General features: G+C 44.2%; 1 protein-coding gene and 1 long non-coding RNA gene across 5 annotated transcripts in view; one reads left to right on the forward strand and one right to left on the reverse strand.

The window, feature by feature from the left end:
• Positions 1-19,042, reverse strand: part of CDC42SE2 (CDC42 small effector 2) — a 95,534-nt gene that overhangs the window by 66,268 nt on the left and 10,224 nt on the right. The window contains exon 2 of one of the 4 annotated variants that reach the window (XM_081213942.1): positions 2,625-2,734. The exons of the other annotated variants lie outside the window; for them this stretch is intronic. The gene's annotated coding sequence lies outside the window, so the exon portion shown is untranslated. The remainder of the gene's footprint in view (positions 1-2,624; positions 2,735-19,042) is intronic. 4 annotated transcript variants of the gene reach the window in all.
• Positions 14,080-18,164, forward strand: LOC308597865. Its single transcript, XR_014013226.1, has 2 exons — positions 14,080-15,767; positions 17,710-18,164. It is a non-coding gene; the product is annotated as an uncharacterized lncRNA (long non-coding RNA).

Raw genomic sequence — 19,042 nt, forward strand, 5'->3', positions numbered from 1 at the left:
ATGTGAAATGAATTTTGGTTACTATGATTATGTAACAGATAGATAACGGTAAAAGATGCAGAAAAAAAGAAAAAATCTTTGTAAATGGAACCCATGGAGGGAGGGGAGGAGGTCTGTAGATTCGAAAGAACCTTTTTATTTTTTATGTTTTGGAATGGTTACAGTTATTGTGTAAAAATTTATGTAAAACCAATAAAAAAATATAAAAAAGAAAGAAAAAACATAATGTTCAAGTGGCGATAGCTATCAATTGTACAGACAGAGAAAATGTGAGCAAATCTTAAGTTTTTTAGACATGAAGTCACCAGCTCAGATGACATATATGTAGATTGCTTTTTATACAGAGCTTTCTCTGGTGGGCAAAATACTAAAAGTGAAAACTAAAATCCTAATTTTCACATTACAATGCTCTCTATTTCTGCCACAGAAGTTTTCATGGCTGAACTGGCATTTGCTGAGAGTGCCTTTAGGTACAGAACGTATCATCTTCCATGCAGAGAGTTGGGCTAAGTTGCACGCTGGCTAGATCCTTTCCAACTCTAATGCATGTTTGTCTCAGCACTAAATTGTCTCAGCACTAAATTGATTTATGGAGATTTGCCTCAAGGTCTTTAATGGCAGGGACAGCAGAAAGGAAAAGGGGAGGGGCATGCAAATGAGATGCTGTAAACAAAAATGAAGGCTGAATTCTGGTAGCTCACAACTACATTCACTGCAAAACAAGTACAGAATTTTTTAAATTTTATTTTAAATCATGCTGTGTTGTACACTCAGTTAAATTATGGGCTGTCAGTATGGCTTTATTTTACCTTTCTATATCAGCAGGATGGGGATCCTGCAGTATCAAAGATCAAGATCATGCAGTATCAAGATCATGCAGTATCAAAACAAGAATTAGATATGAGTTAAGTGTTTAAACATAATTTTGGCAAATTGTGAACGTCAGCAAACACCTGCAAGGCTACCTGCCTCTCTTAATTTGTGAACCCCTCAGTCGCTAGGCGTGCCTTTTACCATTTTCGGTTGGTAAGACTATGGGCCATTGCTGCATCGGGTAGATTGACAGCTGGAATTGTGCAGGCATTGCCAGCCTCACAGCTGGTTTACTGTGATGTAAACTGAATCCGAGCCAGCTGTATAGCATAGTACTGTACTGGTAAACCCCTGAAGGGGCAAGATCTGAGGCAAAAAGCAAATCCAGAAAGAGAAATTGCATGCATACAAACCTTCTGAATCTGATATGGAAGGCAGAATTTGCACCAGTTACACGGAAAAGACAACCGTGCATATATGTAACATGCACAATAATTTGAAAATATTTTTTTAAACAAATTTAAATATCAGTGCATTGCTGAGCTTGATGGCAAATAAAGGTTGTGCAGAGTCTCCAAGGCTACAGCTGGCACAGGAGAAAATGTGCTCATTTCAGAAACATTGCCCTTTAGGTTGACATCTGTAGCATGCAGAAATAAGGAGACATAATGTATTCATAGTTGCTTTGACTCTTTGTGAGCACATACAAGGGGGAAATCAAAACAGACTACAGAGATGCAGATGAACATCTAGTTTTCATCCCTAATTAGAATCACTCTACAGTTGTTCAAAGAGAGCAGTTACTCAACGGGCCTAAGAAAATCAACACACACACACACAATTATTAAGTAGCACATTGTTAAAAACACAGTCTTTGGTTATTTGGTTCTTGCAGTTGTCTGGCCGTTACACCCAGAAATATTCAAAAGGAGGAAAAACCCCTATGCCAAGCAGTTTAGTCTGAAAGTGTTTGAAACACAGATCCTTGGCCAGTTCTGATACAACATGCATGAAACAGGAATAGCTTGGTTCTGTGGCTTACCGGAATCACACAAACAATAGAAACTATGGCTTAAGGGGGTCACATGTACATGTGGGTTGCTGGAGAGGTCACATTGACCCTCCCCGGTCCTTTTTGTTTCCACCCTGAGCTAAGCAAAGGTTTGACTAAACTGGGACTCATGGTGAAGAACAAACCTTGCCTACAAATAATAATAATAATAATAATAATAATAATAAATTCTATTTATACCCCACCCTCCCCAGCCAAGACAGGGCTCAGGGCAGCTAACACCCGATATAACAACAAATTGATTGAAATACAACTTAAAAACAAGATTAAAATACAATGGTGCCCCGCAAGACGAATGCCTCGCAAGACGAAAAACTTGCTAGACGAAAGGGTTTTTCGGTTTTGCGTTGCTTCGCTAGACGAATTTCCCTATGGGCTTGCTTCGCAAGACGAAAACGTCTTGCGCTTTTTTAAAAAAGCCGCTTGAAGAGGCGCAGTTGCGACGGACCGTGTTTCGCAAGACGAAAAACATCACAAGACAAAAAGACTCGCGGAACGAATTCTTTTCATCTTGCGAGGCACCACTGTACAACATTAAAACATTAAAATACAGCCTCATTTCAATGGAAACTCAAATCAAAAACTTTGGGGGGGGATGAAAACGTCACGTCTTCACCAAGGCTAACTTTCCAGACTGGTCCTACATGGGACAAGAAAAAGCCGGGGAAGTCCCCAAATAGGAGTTCCATCACAGGAGGAGAAAGGTAAAAAGAAGAGGGGGAAGGAATCTCTTACTCACAGGCTGAAGATATTCTAGGATGTGTCCAACATCAGAGTAACCAGGCCACAGAATCTTGCATAAACCTCTTGTGGAGTACCCCCTTTGTGTCAGTTCTATTCATGAAAACACTGTTTGTAGAACACACACACACACACACACACACACAGAGAGAGAGAGAGAGAGAGAGAGAGAGAGAGAGAGAGAGAGAGAGAGAGAGAGAGAGATCGATCACTAGGTTTAGTGCTAATGGTTTAGTGCAATATGAGCAATTTCTGAGCAGAGGTGGTTATCATCTGTCAGTGGCTAACAGATTAGCACCTTGAGTACCTTCTTACACAAATCATGGACAATGTTTGATTAGTTGTTCACCCTGCATGTTAGCGATTTCACATTGCTTGTGACAAATGGCAATTTTATAGCCATTTCGACTATATGCATGGCCTTGTTTTACTACTGCATAACCCACTTTGGGATGCTCTGGTGAAGGATATTACCCAACAAATAAAGTGAAAGCTACTGAATACACAACAATATCCGCAAATGACACCTGGCACTTATTTGTGTGGGTGTGGGTGTAATTTGAAGGAGAAAAAAAACCCTCTGGCAAATGGAAAGTAAAAACAATAACCAAAATAAGCAGCACAGACTGCTCTTTCCCATTGCCAGGTCTGCATGAGCCCATGTAAAAGTAAAGGTAAAGGGACCCCTGACCATGAGGTCCAGTCGTGATCGACTCTGGGGTTGCGGCGCTCATCTCGCTTTATTGGCTGGGGTACCAGCGTACAGCTTCCGGGTCATGTGGCCAGAATGACTAAGCTGCTTCTGGCAAACTAAAGCAGCGCACGGAACCGCCATTTACCTTCTCGCCGGAGCGGTACCTATTTATCTACTTGCACTTCGTGCTTTCGAACTGCTAGGTTGGCAGGAGCAGGGACCGAGCAACGGGAGCTCACCCCGTCGCGGGGATTCGAACCGCTGACCAGAAGGTCTGTTTAACCCACAGCGCCACCCGCGTCCCTATGAGCCCATGTAGAAGGCCTTATATTCCATCCCATTTGGGGAAGAGATTCCTGCCTGTTGCAGATGCAGCACAGCACTTAGCAACATAAAACATATAAAGGGTCTTCTGGGAAGCCTGAGGCTGGATGGTAGCAAACATCCCTCCATGGCAGCAGGAAGGAGCCATTTGGCAGCACCCTTGGAGTGAATATTTGAGACCACTCAAAGTGGATTATGTTAATCAGATGCCTACTTTCCTGACAGCCCTGGTTCAGTTTCATTCCGACCATTCCATTCCAGAAAGCTTTGGTACTCACAGTAGTGAAAATACTGGTATCTGCACCTTGTGCGCACAGAGACCCTGATTCCACTGAACGTCACAGGAGTAGATACCTTTCTGCCTCTCATCCCCTGGCTGCAGTTCTCAGTCTACCCCTTTGTCACTCTAACCACCCTGAAAGAGATTAAGATAAAGTGGCTAAGCTTTTCTCAGTCTAGATTAATTTAACTACCTTCTTTTAATCCAATCACAGTTCTTTAAAGGAGTGGTAAAGGGATGGGTTTTCACATTCTCTGTTATTGACAAAAGTGACGCTCAGTGAGAGAATATGAGTAGGAGACCTAGGAATTGTTATACTAAAGAAGAATGGCAACTTAAACAGACGGAATACATGCAGCTTGACAACTTAACATATAGAATAAGAGAACAAGAAGAACATAGGTTTAAAGAAGATTGAAAAAATGCTTATTGGAAATATGGGGGGATTGTGTACACGTGGAAACGTTGGCAGCATTAAGATAAATTCAACAGTGTAAATAGGTTTGATGGATGTAGTAATGGAATACTGAATAGTTTAGTTTATGTAAAATATGCAGGGATTTATGTTATGCAAAATGAACCATGGAAAGAGAAGAAGGGAAGTCATTGATATTTTAAGGTTGTTTAAATTAATATTCTACAAGGTAAAACAGAAAAACGTAATAAAAATGATACCAAAAACGGGAAGGAATTGTTGTCATAAGGTTATCATCTTCACTGAAACAACATTACTTGGAAGTAAAGTTCCTCTATGTTACTTTACAGCAAGTCCAAGTACTTATATCTGACATATCAGCAAAATATACTCAAGTCAGCTGTCTAGCTCAGTCCTGGAGCCAGCATGACATAGTGGATTGTGAATGGTCTTAAGAGACCACAGAGAAACCCCGCTTGGCTACAAAACTCTGTGGGTAACTTTCAATCTACCGTAATTTGCCGCACAGGAATGTGAGGATTAAAGCTGGAGAGGGGGAGAGGGGGAAGCTTGAACTGCTGGCAGCTTTCTTCTGAGCACAGTGGTTTCAGGAAATGGGAATACTGTTCAGGACCACAGTGTAGGAGGGGAGGAGTTTCAGGATGCCTCCTCCACCAATCATAGCACTCCTAATCATAGGAATATAGGAAAGTGGCCTACTCTTGCCTAAGTCATAGAATTTTAGAGTTGGAAGGGACTCTGAGGGTAATCTAGTCCAACCATACTCATACCATTGGTCCATCTAGGACATGGGAGGCGGGTGGCACTGTGGTCTAAACCACTGAGCTTCTTGGGCTTGCTGATCAGAAGGTCTGCAGTTCAAATCCCCGTGATGGGGTGAGCTCCCGTTGCTCTGTCCCAGCTCCTGCCAACCTAGCAGTTCAAAAGCACACCAGTGCAAGTAGATAAATAGGTACCGCTGCGGCGGGAAGGTAAACAGCATTTCCGTGCGCTCTGATTTTCATCACGGTCTTCCGTTGCACCAGAAGCGGTTTAGTCCTGCTGGCCACATGACCCGGAAACCTGTCTGCGGACAAACGCCAGCTCCCTCGGCCTAAAAGCAAGATGAGCACTGCAACCCCACAGTCACCTTTGGCTGGACTTTACCACCCAGGGGTCCATTACCTTTACCATCTAGCTCATGGGTAGGCAAACTAAGGCCCAGGGGCCAGATCCGGCCCAATTGCCTTCTAAATCCCTCACACAGATGGTCCGGGAATCAGCATGCTTTCACATGAGTAGATTGTCTGCTTTTATTTAAAATGCATCTCTGGGTTATTTGTGGGGCATAGGAATTTGTTCTTTTGGTTTTTTCCAAAATATAGTCCGTCCCCTCCAGGTCTGAGGGACAGTGGACTGGCCCCCTGCTGAAAAGGTTTGCTGACCCCTGATCTCGCTCATTATTGTTTACACAGACAGACATCAGCTCTCCAGGTTTCAGGCAGGAATCTTTTACCAGACCTACTTGGAGATGCTAGAGATTGAACCAGGCATTTTTATTTTTGCATACAAAACATATGCTCTACCACTGAGCAACTCCAGGAGTCCCCTGTGATGCTTTTCAAAAACACACATGCAAATGCACAACATATTAAAAATGGCATGTAGCTTGAGCTTTGTTCTTTCTGCAGTTAAACAACCTGCTCAATCCTGTGGTTACTCTTGAAACCCCAGCTCTTGTGCCCTTTCCACAAAAAGGACTCTTTGGGTAATGGTCCTTCCTTATCTTCCTAACTGCAGTATTTCCTTGTTCCTTCAAAAGTGAAAGCGACTTAAGCTTCCAGAAGCAACATAGTTCCTAAGCTCAGTGGAGTTGCATCTGTATTGGCAATGACAACTGTTTACAACATTTCACTCAAGTCACCCCTAAGCCCCACCTCCAAAAATGTTGGTGTGTATAATGGAGGATAAACACTAAGATCCAGATTATAAACACGTAAAATAAACACTACTTTATAAATATGCAATAAATGCACCATTTAATATGCCAGCAAGGGTGTTATGCTCCAGAGGTGGTAGAAACTATGTGGGAAGTCACAGATTCCCTTGGGTTGCAACAATTTGCCAGTTTGTGGTATGCTGCAGCAGCAGAAAGTGATTTAGAGAACTAGAAATAGGAACTTTGCACTGACGCACTGTAATCTCTGCAAAACTACCCATATGAGCAGTTCTGTCAGTGATTTCAGTATTTAAGTTCAGGAAACACAGTTTGCTACTTGAAGAGAACATCCTAAAAGACAGGCTGACGAGTTCTAAGCAGGCTTCCCTTTTTACCTAAATCATTTGTACCAAAGTAGTGCTCCTGTTGCGACCCACCTTGGATTAGGCCAGGCTTCCTCAACCTCGGCCCTCCAGATGTTTCTGGCCTACAACTCACATGATCCCTAGCGAGCAGGACCAGTGGTCAGGGATGATGAGAACTGTAGCCTCAAAACATCTGGAGGGCCGAGTTTGAGGAAGCCTGGATTAGGCTGTGACCAAGTGGGTCTTGACCCACCGCTTGACAACCAATGCCATAGTGTGTATATACAAAATCAGAAGATACCTTCCCTGTCATCTTCCACAACTTGTGCATCTGATGAGACAGAAAAGAAGCAGGTTGTGACTTACGAAACATTTTGCCAAAATAATCTACATAGCAGAGCGTTTGGGTTTGGGTGTATGTACCATGGGAGTTGGGGACGTGGGTGGCGCTGTGGGTTAAATCACAGAGCCTAGAACTTCCTGATCAGAAGATCGGTGGTTTGAATCCCCGCGACGGTCCCTGCTCCTGCCAACCTAGCAGTTCGAAAGCATGTCAAAGTGCAAGTAGATAAACAGATACCACTCTGGTGGGAAGGTAAACGGCATTTCGGTGCACTGCTCTGGTTTCGCCAGAAGCGGCTTAGTCATGCTGGCCACATAACCCGGACGCTGTACGCCGGCTCCCTCGGCCAGTAAAGCGAGATGAGCGCCGCAACCTCAGAGTCGGCCACGACTGGACCTAATGGTCAGGGGTCCCTTTACCTTTACCATGGGACTTCAGTCAAACTCACTGCATAAAACAGCCATTAAGCAGAGTTGTCTTTACTAGGCAGACACCAACAAACACCACTATGCATACACACACTATTTACAGATGCTACAAGTAGTCTTCTCTCTCTGACCCCAGAGAGGGTTCCTTGCTTCAAAGTCCTTGCTGCCAAGTCCTAAATTCAGCTGCTTTCAAAATCTTGCAACTTTTCAGTCTTGTCCAGAATCCCAATTCTTCCTCTTCCTTTTTCTGTTCCACACAGTCTCACACAGATTCTCCCAACGTCCTACCACAATAAATGCCGTAGCCTGAGCGCCTTATCTACCTAGCCTCATGCGCCAATTCAGGCCAGCAATACCGATAAGGCAGTTACAAGACGTCTGCAGCTGCCTTGTGGGGAATGAGTCGTCTCTGCTGACTCATGGAGAATTAACCAATTTATCACTTTCCTTCAACAGGCTTAATTTACGGCCTGGTGATTTTGATAGGAGCTAAGCACAACTAACTTAGCCAGAACCCAACCCAGCACCACTGAACATAGACAGAGTGGATCCTTCTGCTCAACTCCTATCACAGATTCTGTACATGTTCAAACTGGAGTGGCGTAGTTGGGGCAAGCATTCCCCACATATTTGGGACAAGTGAGAGCCTTGACTTAGCAGAGTGTCCTATTCTTCAAAGCTGACACCACAAAAGCTTTGAAATTTTACATGTCCTTTAAAAAGTCTTGGCAAACATTTCAAATGTTAGCAAAGCAGTCTCATACCTCAACAAGTCGACTGCGGAGTGTTTAATGAATCAGGACCTTACAAAGGTTCCCACAGTCGCCACCTTTCTAGAGACAACAACCTGGTTGCATGAGATAAGCCCACCCATAGCTGTTTCCTATCAAATTTATTCTCCGGGAAGAAATAACGGCTATATTAGCTCAGCTAGAGCTTAGATAAATGGGCTGTATCTTTTAACAAAGGGGTCTATTTGTTAAAGGAGATGATCTGTATGCAAGGACAAATGGGTGTTTTCATCCAAGTTATGTGTGATTAAGGAAGTTTTTCAAACAGTGGTATGAGTAATTCTGAAAATGTCAGAATTAAAGATGAACTTGGATGGATACTAACAATGGTAGAATAAGGCTTGTGGTTCTGCAAAAATGAAGCTTTATTTCAGACACAGGAGCAAGTCTTCTCCGATGATGTATGGTAATTCTTCAATTATAAATAATTGTATTATCATTTAATGTTTCATAATAGTTGTTTCAACTGTTCTTTACCAATAATTTGATTGTTTTGCTCTTTTGGTGAACTGCTTTGGCGCTTTATGACAGTCAAATGGTGTGTAAATGTTGTGAAGGAAAGAGAGGTGATTTTTTTGTTTTGTTTTGTTTCCAAAGATGACAGTTAATTAACAAGAGAGATAACTGATCCTTGGTAAATCCACCACTCTCATTTACAGCCATTGAACACAAAGTATGGATTTGTTTTTATCATTCACACTATGTCAAGATTCTGTTATCTCACACATACTCTAACAACCCCCCCCCCCAAACATTCCTAGGGAGGACTCCGTCACACCTTGCAATACCTAGGACTCACTCCCCCCCATTAACTCCTGATTTCTCTGCCTTAAAACATTTTTTCTCTAATTAAACTAAACACTTACCTAACCTACATTTGCTGTAATACATGATCTCTGCTTCATCTGTAATGAGCAATTTAGCTCATCTCTTTTATTAACACTCCAGTTAACCAGTTTCTGACTGAAGGTATACAATTTTTTAATAGCAATTCTTAGGCAATCTCTGCACTTCAGCTGACTTTTATTTTGATGTTTGAAGTGTTTAAACTGCATTTATACTTTATCACGTACTCCTTCCAAGAACTCCACATTGATAAAGGCATCCCTATGTTTGGTTAGACCGAATGAGTGGTTCTCTTCATATTTTCATCTCCTTGAAATGAACGAAAGAAAGAAAGGAAGGAAGGAAGAACTGCAATTCTTTGCAGATTCACCTACTCACAAATAAAACAGGATTATTAGGCATAGTACCCTCCAGTCACTATTAGACTACAACTCTCATCATCTTTGACCATTGGCCATGCTAGGTGAAGCTGATAGGAGCTGCAGGCTAAATCACCTGGAGGGCTTAAGGAAGGTAAACAGAACCTGTTTTGCAAACAGAACTGTTCAACAGCAATGACAAATACTTCCAAACAGCATAATATGCATTTTTCAAGCCACTACATAGTTATTACTAAGACAACTCTTCCTTCAACACTGGTAAAAATGTAAAGGTAAAGGACCCCTGGACAGTTAAGTCCAGTCAAAGGCGACTATGGGGTTGCAACACTCTTCTCGCTTTCAGGCTGAGGGAGCCGGCGTTTGTCCACAGACAGCTTTCCGGGTTATGTGGCCAGCAGGACTAAACCGCTTCAGGCACAACTGGACACCGTGATGGAAACCAAAGCACATGGAAACACTGTTTACCTTCCTGCCACAGCTATACCTATTTATCTACTTGTGCTGGTGTGCTTTCAAACTGCTAGTTTGGCAGGAGCTGGGACAGAGCAACGGGAGCTCACTCTGTTGCGGGGATTCAAACTGCTGACCTTCTGATCGGCAAGCCCAAGAGGCTCAGTGGTTTAGACCACAGCGCCACCACTACCAAGAGATGTCAACAATTTCAGCACAGCCCACACAAGCAGTAGCTATCTCCACAACTGGCTCCCCCAATTCACCGCAGATGGCCTCAGAAACAGTGTTTCCCAAACTTGGATCTCCAGTTGTTTTTGGACTACGACTCCCATCATTCCTAGCTAGCAAGACCAGTGGCTAGGATTGATGGGAATTGTAGTCCAAAAGCAGCTGGAGACCCAAATTTGGAAAGCACTGCCTCATAGGGAAAGATGCTTGTTTTTTCCCCTTGAAGACACTTTCCAATCAGAAAGAGAAGCCTCGATAAAACTTACATTGCTTGCCATACGCGAGTACTGGCTAGGCATATCTAATCTGTCACATTGTTCAATTTTTATTTTTATTTTTGGAGTAGGGGGAATAGATGAGAGGTCAATTGAGGTGAGCGTATGTGAGGCCTGTGGCACCTAAAGACAAACGCAGTAACGTCCCCCAAGGAATCCTCATAATGCATAACTGTGCTTGTGGGTACAAAAATGCACGAAGCTGACCTTTGCTTTCCAAAGTCAGTGTAAGCATAATTTGCGAGTGATGAATTGCAGGTTTTAAACTAAACTTTGCCAGAACCTCTATTATGAGAAGTGCTATTAAACTTGAGTGTCCCACATGGACTCGGGCTCAGAAGTGCTTTGACAAGAAGTGCCAAATTAAATAAAAAACCTAACAGCACATTCTCTAAATGAAAGTGACTTCCACAAATTCCACGGGCAGAGATAACTATTCTGACTAGCTCTGAGCGTTATGAAAACAGGCAGGAGTGAGAATTATAGAAGTCCCTTAAAAGTTATGCCTCTCCCCATGGCATGAATGAAACTCAGTTAATTCACATTGCAACTAAAAGAGTACAACCAATATCTTCCAGGTGCTATGTTTAAGTTTCACACGTACACACAAAATTCAGATACATCCGGTATCAGATACATTGAAGTAAATATGAAGTGGCATTCACAAACAAACACTTTTCTTATCGATGAGAAAAGCTGCAGCTGCTTTTCAATCACAAAATTAAGTGCCTTATTGTATAAAATGAGATTTTTAAAACACACCCAAAAACCTAGTCCATATCTGAGACACTGAAGAGCTATGCTATCCAAATGCAATTTATAAAACATCCTGAAGGTCCCAGGCCACAGGGAGGTTAGGCTGGCCTCAACTAGAGCCAGGGCTTTCTCGGCTGTGGCTCCAATCTGGTGGAACGCTCTGTCACAAGAGACTAGGGCCCTGCGGGACTTGCCATCTTTCCACAGGGCCTGCAAGACAGAGCTGTTCCATCAGGCCTTTGGTCAGGGTGCAGCCTGACTCCCTCCTCTGGCAATCGGCACAGAATTTTGCTTAACTGTTGCCATCAATTTGATTTTAATTAATTTTTATAATGAAATGTTTTTAGAATGTGGGATTATTTGATTGTTGTTAGCCGCCCTGAGCCCGGCTTCGGCTGGGGAGGACGAGATATAAATAATAATAATATTATTATTATTATTATTATTATTATTATTATTATTATTATTATAACACTTTGTATTTATTATTGTAATTGGCTTGCAATTTAGCCCTCTACCTGCGTAATCAGACAGTTGTAAACACAGCTGCATTTTGCATGCGTAGATAACTTTGTGACTGTCTCACTTCTTCTCCCCAGAAGCTGGTTCAGGAATAGAAATGACCGCTTGCTTGCTGAGCACTGCAATTTTGGCTATTATGAGATAGGCCATGTTCCAAATCTCAAGCAACAGGTGTAAAATGCTTGTAGCTTCCTGCTAGAGAGACTTGATTCATTTTAGCACTGACCATATAGTTTCAAGTGCTGTCTGCTGTGTCTGCTCTGGTTCTGGGATATTTTACTGTCCAAACTGCACCCCAAAACTGCTTCTTGTGACCCGTGTTCACAAGAAGACTGTGTCTTTGCTTCCACGTGAATTTCTGTGGCTGACTTCTAAAGAGAGTCACAATTATTACTGAGAGCAGTCAAAGCACCTGCTATCAAAGACAATTGAAAGCCACTATATCTTTTTTGGCAGCCATCAATGACTGCCAACTGGAGCTGTTTTTTTTTCTTCCACACGGCAGCTGAGATCACCTTCTGAGGCCCTTCTTTGCGTGCCTCCTCCTCAAGAGGTTCGGAAGATGACAACATGAAAACGGGGACTTTTCTGCAGTGGCCCCCTGTCTGTGGAATTCTCTCCCCTGGAAGGTTGACCTGGCACCTTCATTATACACCTTTAGGCGCCAAGCAAAAACGTTCCTTTTTAACCAGGTATTTGGTTGATCTGATTGACATCCTATGCCTTTTTAAAATGTGGGGTTTTGGGGGGAGTGGGTTATTGGGTTGTTATTATTATTTTGATTATGGATTTTGCAGTCTTATATTATGATTTTATTCTGTAAACTACCCTGAGACCTGCAGGTATAGGGCAGTAAATAAATTCAATTAATAATGATGATAATGGTCCCAGCAGGACCCTAGAGAGCAAATCTGCTGTGCTTTTCCTCTGCATGGCGCTGTTGGGGTAGGGAGAGATAGCGTGCTTGCTGAGTGTGTTCATGCATGCTACCGAGTCTCTCTGTTCCCTCCACTGTGTGCATGTGCTGTGTCAGTTTGCACATGTATGACAGGCATGCACAAATGATGGCATGCAGTCCTCAGAGGGGTAATCAACCCTCAATGTGGCTGGGCCCAAAAAAAAAGGCTAGCCACCCCTGCTCTAGACCCATGGGCACAATAAATAAAAAATTGAAATTTGAAAAATAAGCTAGTAATGTTCCAAAAAACAAACAAACCCAACAAACACCCTCTCTCACTTACCTACATGGACTTACTGGGAGCCATAGAACCTGAACAATGGGTCTAGCAAGCTACAAGCTACTTATTGCCATCACCTCTGTGGAATTTATCATATACATGGCAAAGGTAAAGGGATGCAGATGGTGCTGTGGTCTAAACCACTGAGCCTCTTGGGCTTGCCAATTGGAAGGTTGGCAGTTCAAATCCGCGCGATGGGGTGAGCTCCCGTCGCTCTGTCCCAGCTCCTGCCAACCCAGCAGTTCAAAAGCACATCAGTGCAAGTAGATAGATACCTCTGCAACGGAAAGGGAAACTGTGTTTCCATGTGCTCTGGTTTCTGTCATGGTGTTCCATTGTGCCAGAAGCTACTGTTAGGTCCATCATGAGACGTCCACCAGCTTCCAACCACGGATACCAGCAGCCTTCAAGCAAGGAAACTTGCCTTATTATCGCTCCCTAGAATCCCACTGCCAAAGGATTGCCTCCTTCCATTCACCAATTTGCCTCCTCCAAGTGGAAGAAACCTGGGCAGTGCTGAATGTCACATCCATTGCCAGGTGTGTCCTGCTGGAAACAGAAAAGGGCTTTCCCCTTGGCCTGCCTTTATATCCGCTCAGTTGCCAAGTGCCTTTGTGACATCATAAGAAACCCACAGCCAATGGCAACAGCTGGGGAGGCATCATCTTCATTGCTTTGAGCCTCACAATGGCAGGTGGACCTATCAGTGATTGCGTGCTTGTTTATTTGGGATGCGGGTAGCGCTGTGGTCTAAACCACTGAGCCACTTGAGCTTGCCAATCAGAAAGAAGGTTGGCGGATCAAATCCCCGCAACAGGGTGAGCTCCCGATGTTGTGTCCCAGCTCCTGCCAACCTAGCCCTTTGAAAGCACACTAGTGCGAGTAGATAAATAGGTACCGCTGTGGCAGGAAGGTAAATGGTGTTTCCGTGTGCCCTGGTTTCTGTCACGGTGTCCCGTCATGCCAGAAGCAGTTTAGTCCTGCTGGCCACATACCCCGGAAAGCTGCCTGTGAACAAGCACTAGCTTTCTCGGCCTGAAAGCAGAGATGAGTGCCACACCCCATAGTCAATTTCAACTGCACTTAACCATCCAGGGGTCCTTTAACTTTATCTTTGGCCAAAGCAGAAACAGCAGGAGAAGCAGGAGAAGCTTAGCAAGAATGTCTATTTGTGGCAGTCAGTGTCAGTACTGCAGAAAGTATTGAGCTAGGGCGTGGTTTTTTAATAACTTAACCGTCCAGGGGTCCTTTACCTCTTTTCTTTCTTTTTTAACATATACATGGAACTTTTCTTTTTGCAAAGAACCTCACAGCCTTTATTGTACTTAGCCCTCGCAACATCCCAATTTGGACATGATTTTGTTTGTGGGGAATTGAAACTCAGAGAGAGCGACTTGCCCATACAGTGAATTAATAACGCAAGTGGAACTTGAATACAGTCCTTCTAAAAACTCTCTTTTCCAATAGACCTCTCTCCCTGGCACACACACCCTAACTTGAGAGCAGGAGCAAGGGGGAGGAAATGCTAGAAAAATAAGTTGCAGCGCCCTTCCCCAGAAGGCACTGCCCACAATACCACCCTTACCTTGAATTATGGTAAGGAAAAAGCATACAAGGGAATTGGGAAAAGGTCTGTTATTTCAGACAGGACAAGAGGCATATTTTTTATTTTAAAAACCCACAGCTTGTTAGAATAATATACAACAGACACAACAAAGTATTCCAGACCAGATCAGGTGTGCATCCCCTGAACTTTTGCACTAACAAATAATTATTTTTGATACTAATGGAGATGTTTCCCTAGAAGTTACAACATTCCAGTACATGCTTTGCCCAGCAACATTATATTTTGGGTGTAGGAGACTTAATGTCTTCTCTATAGAGATCTTTAATTTCAAAGTACTGTACTGGGCAGAGAGAATAATGAATGCTTTGAGTAACGCAACTAGTAGTTTTCCAAACATTATACCTACATGTAATTACATAACTTACATTAGGCAACCTAAACAAATAATTATGTTTAAACTTTCCATTCTAGTCTTAAATGTCAATGTCTCTACTGTTCTGTCCTCAAGCGTTCCCACAGGATCTACTAAGCGTAACACCTGAGTATGCACCCTACTGGAACAAATCTCTTATTCACCAGAGAAAAAGAAATCTGCAGATGGTTTTTGAAGCTTAGTTGTATCTTTACAAAGTTGCCTTACTATATTTTTGAATGACCACATGGTAAACTGGTTCTGCAAACAATTTGTAAAGGCAAAGAATCATCATTTGAACCACAGTGGCTTCATGCAATTGCATGAGGATGAAGAGGGGCACACAAAAGATTGCAAAGGAATTAGGGAGAAATCATGACTTGATATGATTAATGCACAGTACTTAATGCATTGCCAAGCATAAGGCATGGAAGCAAATGAAAGTCTCTGACCACTGTGTTTTGCATAAGCATCTACAACCACAGTGGTTAGACAAATTGCCACTGTTGTACCAAAATTCCTTCTGGCATCATGGATCATGAAATCTCCTTAGACACAGAAAGGGGAATGTGAACTACACAATTCTCACGAACGTACCTTGTAAACAACTTAATATCAAGTTCCTTTCAGAGAGTTAGTAACTGCATTCTAACTTCTGGGAATCCAAATTCAGTGATGGAATAAACTTTTAAAAACGAGACAAAATAAAGCACTCTTAAGATTTGGTCATTTTAGCTTCAAGTCTACAGTACTGTAAATATATTTTGGAGGGAAAGTAGCAAAGTGTTTATTTAGTCAACAGTTTTCCTTATCTAAGTAAAAGGCATCAGACTAATACTATTTTAGGCGAGGAACGTGAAAGCTGACAGAAGTGATTAGCAGAAGGTAAGTCTACCCAGAGGTTTATTTTCTTTTAAAGTTCACTTAGCACCGGTTACCGTATTTTTCGCACTATAGGACGCACTTTTTCCCCTCCAAAAATGAAGGGGAAATGTGTGTGCGTCCTATGGTGCGAATGCAGGCTTTTGCTGAAGCCTGGAGAGCGAGAGGGGTCCGTGCGCACCGACCCCTCTCGCTCTCCAGGCTTCAGGAAGCTATCCCAAGTCTTGCAAGCCCGGCGGGATGTCCCGCGGGCTCGCAAGGCTTGCGGGCAGCAGCCTGCACCCAAAAGCTGGGGACAGTGGGGAGCTGCAGAGCCGCCACCCCGCTATTCCCCGACCTGATCTGGAGGCTGGCGGGGGGAGAAGCAAGCCTGCTTCTCCCCCCCCCCAGCCCCACAAGCTCGGGGGATAGGGGGATGGCGAAGCGCCGCCATCCGCTATTCCACGACCTGATCTGGAGGCTGGGGGTGGGAGAAGCAAGCCTGCTTCTCCCCCCCACCATCCCCACAACCTCCAGATCAGGTCGGGGAATCGCGGGATGGCAGCGCTCCGCCATCCCGCTATTCCACGACCTGATCTGGAGGCTGGGGGTGGGAGAAGCAAGCCTGCTTCTCCCCCCCCACCATCCCCACAACCTCCAGATCAGGTCGAGGAATCGCGGGATGGCAGCGCTCTGCCATCCCGCTATTCCACGACCTGATCTGGAGGCTGGGGGTGGGAGAAGCAAGCCTGCTTCTCCCCCCCACCATCCCCACAACCTCCAGATCAGGTCGGGGAATCGCGGGATGGCAGCGCTCCGCCATCCCGCTATTCCACGACCTGATCTGGAGGCTGGGGGTGGGAGAAGCAAGCCTGCTTCTCCCCCCCCACCAGCCCCACAACCTCCAGATCAGGTCGGGGAATCGCGGGATGGCAGCGCTCCGCCATCCCGCTATTCCGCGACCTGATCTGGAGGCTGGGGGTGGGAGAAGCAAGCCTGCTTCTCCCCCCCACCAGCCCCACAACCTCCAGGCTTCAGGAGAGCCCCACCGCCAGCCCCACAAGCTCGGGGGACAGCGGGAGAGGCGCAGCGCGCCCTTCCCGCTGTCCCCCAACTTGGTTAGAAGGCTGGCGGGGGGAGAAGCCTGCTCCTCCCCGTCGCCAGCCCCGCAAACTCGGGGGACAGCGGGAGAGGCGCAGCGCGCCATTCCCGCTGTCCCCCGACTTGGTTTGGAGGCTGGCGGAAGGCTTCCTCCTCCCCCAGCCCCGCAAGCTCCCAGAGCGATGCCAAAGCTGCGCGCAGCTTCGGCATGGCTCTGGGTCCCGTTCTGGGGGAGGGGGAAGCTCGGGCTTCCCCGCCCCAGCCCCGTGCCTGGCGGGGGGGGGATAAATTTTTCCCCCTTTATTTCCCCCCCCAAATCTAGGTGCGTCCTATGGACCGGTGCGTCCAATAGTCCGAAAAATACGGTAAGTATCGGAAGACAGAAGCCTTTGCAGCAGATCTCAATCTACCTGGTTGTCACTAATGTAAAGGTTACAGTATATATAAATCAATCAATCATGATTTTGTAAGGTAATACAGGGGACAAAGGCTTATGGGTCAGATAATGTCTCCCCTTCCGTAAAACAAAAAGTAAAACGTTCTACAACTAATGAAGATCGACAACATCAATATTCTTATGAACAAGCTAGTTTTCAAAGCTGTCTAAACAAGTACAAAAGATTATTGTGCTCGATTGAAAGAAAGAAAGAAAAAAACCAAAACACACACGCAATAGTTTGTTTTTATACAACAGTTTTCTAAACATCGGTGGAAGGGTTTTGCTAAATATTTTCTTATTTCTTATTTCATTCAATATATACATATGCCACGGCATATACCTATATTAAAATGGATGCAGAAGAATATGAAATACTACCTGCCTAACACCACAATCTCCCTATCTGAAGAATTGTGTACTTCACAGATTTGAGTTGCTATGAAAACTGAACCTGAGAGGAAGAGTGGAAGAGAGAAATTCATCTGCAAGCAAGAATTACACAATTAATTATAACCTTATAATACATTAGTATGTTTAGAAGCCACGTGTGACCTCTAGTTATTCTGCAAACAAATGGCTTGCTGTCTCTGGATCCTGTTTTATACAGAGAGAGAACAAATGGCTCATTGTTCTGCCCGAAAATAGTTGCAGAGAATTAAATATTTTATCCCTACTTGTGTCATAAAGTACTACTATTGTACAAGTACTCTACTGTGAAGATACATTAGATAAGATTTGGAGCAAGCAAAAATCAATCATCTTGACATCTAAGGAACCACTTAAGCTAACTGTTCAAGAAAAAGAGCCACATTAAGTCTGTAGCAGCCAGATGACAAATATATAATTAAAATGTTGTGACACCTTTGAGGCTAACTGGTTTATATGTGGGCTGAGTTTTTGCTGGTCAATAGCTTACTTCATCAGATGCATTAAGCAGACAGACAAGATCATAGGCATAAAAGTAAAAGGTAAAGGACACCTGGATGGTTAAGTCCAGTCAAAGATGACCACGGGTGGTTGTGGCGCTCATCCTGCTTTCAGGTCAAGGGAGCCAGCGTTTGTCCACAGACAGCTTTGTCCACTGACACATCATGAGGCCAGCAGGACTAAACCACTTCTGGCGCAACAGGACACCGTGATGGAAACCAGAGCACATGGAACCACTGTTTACCTTCCCGCCACAGTGGTACTTATTTATCTACTTGCACTGGTATGCTTTCGAACTGCTAGATGGCAGGAGCTGGGACAGAGCAACGGGAGCTCACTCCGTCGCGGGGATTCAAACCGCCGAACTTCTGATCAGCAAGCCCAAGAGCATGGGTAGGCAAACTAAGGCCTAGGGGCCTGATCCGGCCCAATCGGCTTCTAAATCCGACCCGCGGATGGTCTGGGAATCAGTGTGTTTTTACATGAGTAGAATGTGTCCTTTTATTTAAAATGCATCTCTGGGTTATTTGTGGGGCATAGGAATTCGTTCATTTCCCCCCAAAAAATATAGTCGGGCCCCACACAAGGTCTGAGGGACAGTGTACCGGCCCCCTGCTGAAAAAGTTTGCTGACCCCTGCCCAAGAGGCTCAGTGGTTTAGACCACAGCGCCACCCACGTCAACCTGGATAGCCTATGACAAATCAAGTTTTAAAAGCGGAAATTTAAGAATAACCCACTTGCCAGAGCACAGAGTGTCAGTTGGATGCAGTAGCTACGTATACACAATGTAAAGTTGACCAGCATGATGCAATTAATGAATTCATATTCTAA

Source organism: Podarcis bocagei (genome assembly GCF_964188305.1).
Source record: "Podarcis bocagei genome assembly, chromosome: 11".
Classification (NCBI taxonomy): Eukaryota; Metazoa; Chordata; class Lepidosauria; order Squamata; family Lacertidae; genus Podarcis; species Podarcis bocagei.